This window comes from Coregonus clupeaformis, chromosome 16 (genome assembly GCF_020615455.1).
Source record: "Coregonus clupeaformis isolate EN_2021a chromosome 16, ASM2061545v1, whole genome shotgun sequence".
NCBI classification, from domain to species: Eukaryota; Metazoa; Chordata; class Actinopteri; order Salmoniformes; family Salmonidae; genus Coregonus; species Coregonus clupeaformis.
Window position 1 is genome coordinate 41,332,596 of NC_059207.1, and position 7,722 is coordinate 41,340,317.

A 7,722-nucleotide genomic window follows, 5' to 3' on the forward strand; every position below is an offset into this window, starting at 1 on the left:
ACAGGAGAGTCTTTGTGTTAGACAAGGGGACATTAGCACCCTGGTTCATCTGAATTGTCACTGTTCTTCATTACAAAACTGTGGCCATCAGGGCCAGTTCCAGGCATAAGCGACATAAGCGGTCGCTTAGGGACCCTGGCCGCTAAGGGCCCCCCCGACCAAAAAAAAACAAACAAAAGAATTAGAATAGTAGAATACACCAGGTGCAATTTCAAAATGTGTTTGTGCATCAGCAGTTTTTCTCTTGTTATGTCAGTCACTGATAGTCTGTCAGTGATGCTGTAGGTGGGTGTGGTGGTGGAATCAGGCGCAGGACGCAGAAGTACAGTCCAAAGACTTTAGTGAAATATCCACAAGAGAAACGCACAACCTAGCCCGAAGGCGAAACTCCGCACGCAGGCGAAAACAAAACGGGCGCACTACACAGGTGCGACAAAACACTCCAACACAATGGAGAACAGCTCAACCGAGCAAACAGTAATACGTCCAGCAAAACGCACGACAGTGAAAACAATCACACACAACACTAGACAAACACAACGAGAACTTATAGGACACTAATTACACTAAACGATAACAGGTGTAACAACAATCAGACAAAAGCAAACAAACATAGAAACATGCAACGGTGGCAGCTAGTATTCCGGAGACGACGAACGCCGAAGCCTGCCCGAGCAAGGAAGAGAGGCAGCCTCGGCCGAAACCGTGACAGTACCCCCCTTGACGCGCGGCTCCAGACGTGCGCCGACTCCGGCCTCGGGGGACGACCAGGAGGACGCGGAGCAGGGTGCGTCGGGTGCCCACGATGGAATTCCGTCAGGAGAGACGGGTCCAAAATGTCTCTCCTCGGCACCCAGCACCGTTCCTCCGGGCCGTACCCCTCCCACTCCACTAGATATTGGAGACCCCCCATCCGACGTCTCGAATCCAAGATGGACCGCACGGAGTACGCCGGTGCCCCTCGATGTCCAATGGGGGGCGGAGGAGTCTCCCTGATCTCACTTTCTTGGAGTGGGCCAGCTACCACCGGCCTGAGAAGAGACACATGGAACGAGGGGTTAATATTCTTATACTCAACAGGTAGTTGTAATTTGTAACACACCTCGTTCAATCTTCTCAGGACTTTAAATGGCCCTACAAACCGCCGACCCAGTTTCCGACAGGGCAGGCGGAGGGGCAGGTTTCTGGTAGAGAGCCAGACTCGATCACCAGGTGCGTACACCGGTCCCTCACTGCGGTGGAGATCGGCGCTCGCCTTATGACGACGGAGGGCCCGCTGCAGGTGGACGTGTGCAGCGTTCCATGTCTCCTCCGAGCGCCGCACCCACTCATCCACCGCAGGAGCCTCGATCTGGCTCTGCTGCCAAGGTGCCAGAACCGGCTGGTAACCTAACACACATTGGAAAGGGGGTTAGGTTAGTGGAGGAATGGCGTAGGGAATTCTGGGCCATTTCGGCCCAGGGAACGTACCTTGCCCACTCCTCCGGCCGGTCCTGGCAGTATGTTCTAAGAAACCTACCCACATCCTGGTTCACACGTTCCACCTGCCCATTACTCTCCGGGTGGTAACCCGAGGTGAGGCTCACCGAGACCCCCAACCGCTCCATAAAAGCTCTCCAGACTCTGGAGGTAAATTGGGGACCTCGATCAGACACAATATCCTCGGGTACCCCGTAGTGCCGGAACACATGGGTGAATAGTGCTTCGGCAGTTTGCAGGGCAGTAGGAAGGCCCGGCATAGGGAGCAAACGACAGGCCTTAGAAAACCGGTCCACAACGACCAGTATAGTGGTATTCCCCTGTGAAGGAGGAAGGTCAGTGAGGAAATCCACCGAGAGGTGAGACCATGGTCGTTGTGGAACGGGCAGGGGTAGTAACTTACCCCTAGGCAGATGTCTAGGCGCCTTACACTGGGCGCACACCGAGCAGGAGGAAACATAAACCCTCACATCCCTCGCCAACGTGGGCCACCAGTACTTGGCACTAAGACAGTGCACTGTCCGGCCGATACCAGGGTGTCCAGAGGAGGGTGACGTGTGAGCCCAATAGATCAATCGATCCCGAACCTCGAGCGGAACGTGCTTCCGACCCTCCGGGCATTGAGGTGGACTAGGGTCGGTGCGTAACGCCCGCTCGAGTTCAGCATCGACCTCCCACACTACCGGTGCCACCAGACAAGACTCCGGCAGTATGGGAGTGGGCTCCACGGACCTCTCCTCCGTGTCATACCGCCGAGACAGTGCGTCTGCCTTACCGTTCTGTGACCCAGGGATGTACGTGATCTTAAATGTGAACCGGGTCAAAAACATATTCCACCTCGCCTGGCGAGGGTTCAGCCTCCTCGCTGCCCAGATGTACTCCAGGTTACGGTGGTCCGTCAAAATGAGGAAAGGGTGTTGAGCCCCCTCAAGCCAGTGCCTCCACACCTTTAGGGCCTGTACCACGGCTAACAGCTCCCTGGCCCCTACGTCATAGTTTCGCTCCGCCGGACTGAGCTTCTTGGAATAAAAAGCACAGGGGCGGAGTTTAGGTGGCGCGCCGGACCGTTGCGAAAGCACGGCTCCTATACCGGCCTCTGACGCATCCACCTCTACCTGAAATGGTAAAGAGGGATCCGGATGCGCCAGCACCGGGGCCGAGGTAAACAGGTCCTTCAGCCTCCCAAACGCCCTGTCCGCCTCGGCTGACCACTGCAGACGCACGGACCCCCCTTCAAAAGAGGCGTTATGGGGAGCTGCCACCTGTCCAAAACCCCGGATAAACCTCCGGTAGTAATTCGCAAACCCCAAAAACTGCTGCACCTCCTTCACAGTGGTTGGCGTTTGCCAATTACGCACGGCTGACACCCGGTCTACCTCCATCTTCACCCCTGACGCAGACAACTGATAACCCAAAAAGGAGACCGACTCCTGGAAAAACAGACACTTCTCTGCCTTGACATACAGGTCGTGCTCCAACAGCCTCCGCAACACTCGGCGCACCAGGGCCACATGCTCGACTCGGGTAGGCGAGTACACGAGAATGTCATCTATGTACACGACCACCCCCTGCCCCTGCATGTCCCTGAAGATCTCATCCACGAATGATTGGAAAACTGAAGGAGCGTTCATCAACCCGTATGGCATGACAAGATACTCGTAATGGCCCGAGGTGGTACTAAAGGCTGTCTTCCATTCATCGCCCCCCCTAATGCGCACCAAGTTGTACGCGCTCCTGAGATCTAATTTAGTGAAGAAACGCGCCCCGTGCAATGACACCATCCTTTTTCTTCACAAAAAAGAAACTCGAGGACGCAGGGGAAGTGGAGGACCGTATGTATCCTTGTCTCAGAGATTCGTCTATGTAAGTCTCCATAGCTCTCTTCTCCTCCTGAGACAGAGGATACACATGGCTCCGTGGGAGCGCAGCTCCTGCCTGGAGGTCTATCGCACAATCTCCCTGCCTATGGGGAGGCAACTGCGTCGCCCTCGACTTACTGAACACAATAGCCAAATCCCCATACTCAGGGGGAACGTGCAATGCGGGCACCTGGTTTGGACTCTCCACCGAGGTAGCCCCTACGGAAACGCCTAAACATCGACCCACACACTGGGCAGACCACTCCATCAGAGCCCTCTCCTGCCACGAAATAGATGGGTTATGGGTACTCAACCAGGGCATGCCCAGCACCACCGGATACGCAGGCGAGTCGATCAGAAATAGCTGGATCATCTCCTGATGACCCCCTGCGCACACATCCTAAGTGGCGCCGTGACCTCCCCTGATCAAGCCCGCACCCAACGGACGGCTATCTAGGGCATGAACGGGGAAGGGGACGTCAACAGGGAGAAGGGGAATCCCTAAGGCTAAACAAAATTTCTTATCAACAAAATTCCCAGCCGCGCCTGAATCTACCAGCGCCTTATGCTGGGAATGAGGTGCTACCTGTGGAAAACGCACAGGTATACAGAAGTGTGCAACAGAGAGCTCTGGGTGAGTGGGGGCGCCTACTCACCTGGAAGGACTCCCCAGTGCGGGACCTGTCGTCTTCTCCCCTAGGAGGCCATCCCCAGCACCTAGCCGCGGTGTGTCCTCCCTGACCACAGTTGGTGCAGGAGATGGACCCCCTCGTAATCCGACCCCTCCTCTCTCTAGCGCCAGCGCCCCGAGCTCCATGGGGCACGGCTCGGAGGCGCTGGAGGGTGAAATGGACGGACCCCCTCGGGACGTCCCGCGGGTAGCTAGCAGGGTATCCAGCCTGATGGACATGTCGACCAACTGGTCGAACGAGAGGCTGGTGTCCCTACAGGCCAGCTCCCTACGGACGTCCTCACGTAGACTACATCGGTAGTGATCGATGAGGGCCCGCTCATTCCACCCTGCATCCGCCGCTAGAGTACGGAATTCCAAGGCGAACTCCTGGGCACTCCTCTTCCCCTGCCGGAGGCAGAACAGACGCTCCCCCGCCGCTTTCCCCTCCGGGGGATGGTCAAACACCGCCCTGAAGCGGCGGGAGAACTCGTCGTACGTGATGGTGGTAGCGTCTATTCTCCTCCACTCTGCGTTGGCCCATTCCAACGCCTTACCGGAAAGGCAGGAGATCAGGGCGGACACGCTCTCGTGTCCCGAGGGCGCCGGGTACACGGTGGCCAGGTAAAGCTCCACCTGGTGAAGGAATCCCTGACACCCGGCAGCGGTCCCATCGTAGGCCCTCGGGAGCGAGAGTCGAACTCCTCTGGGTTCCGGAGCGGGAATGGGCTGACTTGCCGATGGTGAGGGCAGGGAAGATGGCGGTGGAGGTGTCCCTCGGGTCTCCCAGCCTCGGATGGTGGTGATCACCTCCTGCAGGGCGGACCCCATCCGCAGGATCTGGTCATTCTGCTCGCGGACCCTGTCCTCCAGCGTCGCCTGTGCTGCTGCGGCTCCTGCTGATTCCATTCGAGCAGGTGTGTGATTCTGTCAGTGATGCTGTAGGTGGGTGTGGTGGTGGAATCAGGCGCAGGACGCAGAAGTACAGTCCAAAGACTTTAGTGAAATATCCACAAGAGAAACGCACAAACTAGCCCGAAGGCGAAACTCTGCACGCAGGCGAAAACAAAACGGGCGCACTACACAGGTGCGACAAAACACTCCAACACAATGGAGAACAGCTCAACCGAGCAAACAGTAATACGTCCAGCAAAACGCACGACAGTGAAAACAATCACACACAACACTAGACAATCACAACGAGAACTTATAGGACACTAATTACACTAAACGATAACAGGTGTAACAACAATCAGACAAAAGCAAACGAACATAGAAACATGCAACGGTGGCAGCTAGTATTCCGGAGACGACGAACGCCGAAGCCTGCCCGAGCAAGGAAGAGAGGCAGCCTCGGCCGAAACCGTGACATAGTCACTCAATTATCCATGTCAGCTAGCAATTTTTAGATTTGTAGTTAGTCTAGCCAGCAATCTAAACATGTAGTAATCATGGCAGAATACCGACTTGGCACGCAGGGTATGTGACCAGGGTTCCTGACCTCCAGGGGGCTCCCATTAATTTTGTTAGTCATTTTCACTCAGATATCATATTAAAATGGCATGTCATTACAAAATGTGTAAAATTGTAGGAAATGTGCTTTAAAACTGTAAAAATATCTCTCCACCCCATGGCAAAATTGGTAGAATTGCAGGAAATTAGCTGTTAAACAGAATTATTTGTTCTCTCTGCCCCATGGCAAAATGTGTAGAATTGCATGAAATGTGATATAAAATTGCAAAGCTTTCTCTCCGCCCTATCGCAAAATGTTTAGAATTGCAGAAAACTTGCTTTAAAGGTCCAATGCAAACGTTTTTATTTCAATATCAAATCATTTCTGGGTAACAATTAAGTACCTTACTGTGATTATTTCAATTAAAATGGTCAAAAATATACAAAAATAGCTTCTTAGCAAAGAGCAATTTCTTAAGCAAGAATTTAGCTAGGACTGTCTGGGAGTCTGGGAGTGGTCTGAGTGGGAAGGGGAAAACTGAAAATTAGCTGTTATTGGCAGAGAGGTTTGGAACTCTCTTTCTTATTGGTCTATTAACTAATTTACTACATGGTGATGTCACCATGGAAGGCCCAAACTCCATCCCACCAAAACAGGCAAAAATTTCAGGCGGTCTTTTCTAACAGCTCTTACACTAAAAAGGCGTTATCATCATGTTCACAATTTCTAAGTATTATTCCAACCTCATAGTGTGGAAATAAACACAGGAAAATCACATTTTTGACTGCACTGGGCCCCATAGCAAAATGTGTAGAATTGCAGGAAATTAACTTGAAAACAAAATTAATTCTCTCCACCGGCAAGAGGGGGGCCACTAAAATCTTTTGCCGCGAGGTTGGGGGCCCCCCAACCAAATCTCGCTTAGGCCCCACAAAAGGCCAGAGCCAGCCCTGGTGGCCATCAATGTCCCATGTTGCATGACAACAACATGTTAGCATCTCACTGTACCGGTAGAGTTAGCTAGCAATCAGACAATAACAAAAACATAAAACAGTAATCATTACACTCAAATTCGTGCCTCTCAATCATGCAATGGAAAGTATTGGCTATATTAGGCAATGAAAACTCCAACATTGTGTGCCAAGCTGTACTTTAAAAAAGCGTTGTTGAGGGGGTGGTGGTGGTTGTGTTCCCAAATGAGGACCACATGAGAGGACCACACCCTTTATACATTCATCTCATGCTACATTTCCACTCCTCCCTCCAGCATTGCCTGGCTTGGAGCTCAGAGCTAAAGTTGAACAGTTTCAAATCCCCGAGCCAGCCATTCATCCTGCCCTGCCCTTGTTACCATGACCTCAGGACAGGCCGGCTCCTTTTGTGCACTTGGACTCCCAATCAAGCTGTGCTGAGTGACCTTTGTCCTGGAACAAAACACAAGTCAGGGAGAGCGATAAGCACACACAAAAAACTCAAGAGGAATCATTGAGTCATTCTGCATCCTGTCAACACATAACACTGGGCATGGAAGTCCTGCTCCCCCATGGCTTCCACTAGGTCTGTCTGTGCACATGGATTTGGACTTCTCACAGCAGATATTTAAAACTGGAATTGTTTATTTCATCCATAGCACAGAGACAAGCACAACGGGTTGTGTGTGTCGTATAAGATTTCCACTTACACCATTTCTTACAGAAAGGATTTGATCAAACACCATGACATTACAAATGAATAAATTGCAGTGCTGTAATTAGCCGTGCACATTTCTGTGTAAACTTATTAACAGAACTATCAAAATATATTCAGAATAAGTATGTAACTAAAGTTTTTTTTATTTTTATAAATCAAATATGATAGTAAAATGCTCAAAAGATATTTAGGCAAAGCTTTACTTGAATTAGCGGTCTTCATAACTCTCCATAACGGCAGTACATGCACTACATACAGGTATAATCATTTCTGACTTACCATAAAGCTGAAACTGTCATAGAGGTTCATGGATTATATTTCCTTTAAAAGACAATACTGTACATCTGTATGCATTTACACAATTGACCTCCATGACAGTTAATTTCCTAAGGGGTGGTGGTTTATAAATACGCCAAAATGATTATAACACATGTCGTGAACTTGTAAATTTTGCAAGCAGCAACAACTGTAACTCTTCATTAAAACAAAAATGAACATATGACTTTATAAAAAATTTATGTAAAGCAACATCAATGTAGATATTAAGCATACATTTCTGGTAAATTACAAAC